The following is a 3,050-nucleotide window of genomic DNA, read 5'->3' as shown; positions in this document are numbered from 1 at the left end:
TTACTGAGTGGATAGATTGGGAAGCTTGTTCGTTTTAATGGCCGAATAGCAGTATGCTTAATTTCATCTGATTTCCAGAACGTACTGCAATATTTTGCTGAACGGCGCGAAGGCAAACCTTTTATATTTAGTGTAAAATGGTCTTCTAAGTAGCCAGCCCGTTCTGTCTGGCAGTTGTAACGTGCAAGTGCCCAGAAGTTTTGAATCACAGACAAGATATCTGAATTTAACTATTAACTGAATCAAAAGAGGAGATGCAACCATCTGTTTTTCAGATGTTCTGCCTTTCTCTTCTTCTCTCTTTCCTGTGGGAACTCTGAGAAACATGGGAACTCAGTTGGATCATGGGCCCTAAAGTGAACTCAAGTAGAGGGTGGATTTTTGCTCTTGTTGATGCATTCCGTGCCTTTCCTACTTGTACTCACTGAGCTCTTGCTTATGTTTTTCAGTTCTCATCTGCATCATTGTTGGTTTAAGATAAAAATGTATCCCAACGTTTTGAGATTTAAATGAAATCTACCGCAAGAGTTTACAAGTGGAGCAAGCATATTTGAAATCTTGGGAGATTTGGAAAAAACCAAACCACATCCTATTCTACCTGTGAAATTGTGATTTATCAAATGGAGAGTTGCTCATTGGTAGCCAGATGTTTTTATACACATCCCTGTTGAGAAAAGCTAATACCTAATTTCTTGTTGTTGATGGGAGAATGTTGAACTCAAATGTTTTCCATTATCTACACAGGTTTTGGGTTTCCATTAAGTTTTGTAATAGTTATCATCACAAAACAGCTTCCTAATTTATAATCTGTCTATTCAAACTCGCCTTTTCCGTCAGATTCACTATGTCTTTCTCAATTTCTTTGCTAATTTTTCCATTAGAAATTAAAGCTAGTATAGGGTCTTTTGAAGAGGATTTTCTCACCAGTACATAGCCTGCTGATTAAATTGAGCATTCACCGAGAGGCAGGTTGCCTAGATTGCAGTACATCTCCTTCATTCAGATGAGTAATACGAATCAGGATCTGAATGGATCTTCTATAATGAAAATGTTCTTACCGCCCCGTCTTTCTGAGCTGATTGCTATTGTATGGCTCAACTTGTGTGACCCATGTGAAGACAGGCGTGGTGCTGCCATAAGCCATCACTCGTTTGTAAGCATTTTGGGATGGCAGGAAGAAGGAAAGGTTGACAGACAGCCTTTTGCAGGCCAAAAAGAAGCTTTACCTAGTCAATAGTGTGGCTACAAGTTTGTGTGCAGTGCATTTTGCGTTGGCCTTACTGATTTGGGTTGTCAGAGATTGAAATGCATGTGCCTGTGACTTCATAGCAAATCCCAAGCAACTGCTCAGTTCAGGCACAGCAGGCTGCCTTCTCAGAGGCCGTGTTGCAGCTTCAGAATGCATGAACCTTATTCCTGAGTTGAGCTATAGTCAGTGAAGCGGTAGGTTGTGTTGAGAAGGGCTTTGCCATGGTGGGTCCATTCGTTGGTCTTCCTGTGGCAGTGCTTTGGGAAGTTACTGGGAATCTTGCTTAAGTAAGAATCATCTCTGTTATCCACAGGTGAAACTGTAGACATCCTTGATCCTTCATGGATTTCATTTATGGGATGGCTAGAATGGTTGCAGAAAGCTGTAAATTTAAAATATGACCATGACTCATGACTAAAGTGATTTTGCACAAGCAGTGTTGGGGATATTACATACTAATACACACGCAAAATGTTATTTGCCACCTCTCTGTATTGGTGTAATGGAATAGATGCTGTTCTTCCTGTCTAGAGGGATAGTGCTGATTAAATAAGGATACGTTAGTTATTAGGTGTTGTATGTGAATATGCTGCAGCCAGAAACAGTGCAAAATAAATCTCTAAAATATTTTCTCTGACATAACATGATGTGTCCTGCAGCTCTGCTATGTGTATACCTTTGCCCCCTGAGATTTCCACAAGAAATATTCAGTATATCCATATACAAATGGTAGAAAGAGAGGAACTTTAATCAGGACTTCAGAGGCAGGTCCCAGTGTTAATTCTCATGAAAATCTTCCTATTCTTGATGTTTTCTTCCTTGAGCTGTCATCCCTGGAGAAATCAGTTTAAAATTGTGTGCTGTAAAATAAAGCAGGATCCTTCCTGTCAAAGCTGGTTATATAGTACAGGGCTTGCTGATTTGACTACCACATCACCAGTTTTCCAGGAGAAAGTTATTTAAAGTAATTAGTATTTTCCTGAAATGATCAGGTTAATACAGACCCTGACCCATGTTCAAATTCTGCTGTGCTTATTGTTTGAGAGGTTTGTCACCAAAGTGAAACACTGGAGGCAAGCCCACAGGTAGGCAGAGCTTGTTACCAATATTCAGAACATTTCCAACATTTTAAAAATGTCATTTGTCCAGCATACAACTGGAACATTCATGTACACTAAACCACTAAATTGGACCGTATGAGGACTTCCTGATTTTACTGGTGACCCCCCCCCTTCTCTTTTTTGTTTCAATCACTCTTTTAACCTTAATTATTTGATTTGGTAAATGAATACAAAACACAGTGAGACTGTTGGAGTTGGAGATCCCTGAAAGAATAAAGATGATTTAGCTTAAGTAAGAGATAATGAGAAGCCTTGTTATTCTTTAGGAGCCATTCAGTTAACCCAGTCGAGTGCAAACCTGTTAGAGCAGAAGGGAGGTGTGTAGGGAAAATGCACAGGTGGATGAACCAACTGGCAGTTTTCAGCATCAATTACGGTTCTCCTGATCCATTGTAATGACTTTCATTTACAAACAAGGCAAAACTTTGAACATTTTCCACATACTTTCCCACTGAAACCTTTTTGCATCTAGTAGGGTGACTTTCACACCAATCAGGTGTTAGGTGTCAGTCTCCTTTTACTCTAAAGAAATTGGAATGTTTGAAGATCATTGGCTTGTGTGTGAAATTAAATTGTTTTATTATTTTCCCAAAAGAATAATATGTTAAACTCACAGCAGCATAGCTAGACTATAGCCTGTGGGTCCTGACCTACATTTTTTACTCTACAGAGCATGAAAT

The sequence above is a fragment of the Opisthocomus hoazin genome, chromosome 14 (genome assembly GCF_030867145.1).
Source record: "Opisthocomus hoazin isolate bOpiHoa1 chromosome 14, bOpiHoa1.hap1, whole genome shotgun sequence".
NCBI lineage: Eukaryota > Metazoa > Chordata > Aves > Opisthocomiformes > Opisthocomidae > Opisthocomus > Opisthocomus hoazin.
This window is presented reverse-complemented; position numbering follows the sequence as displayed.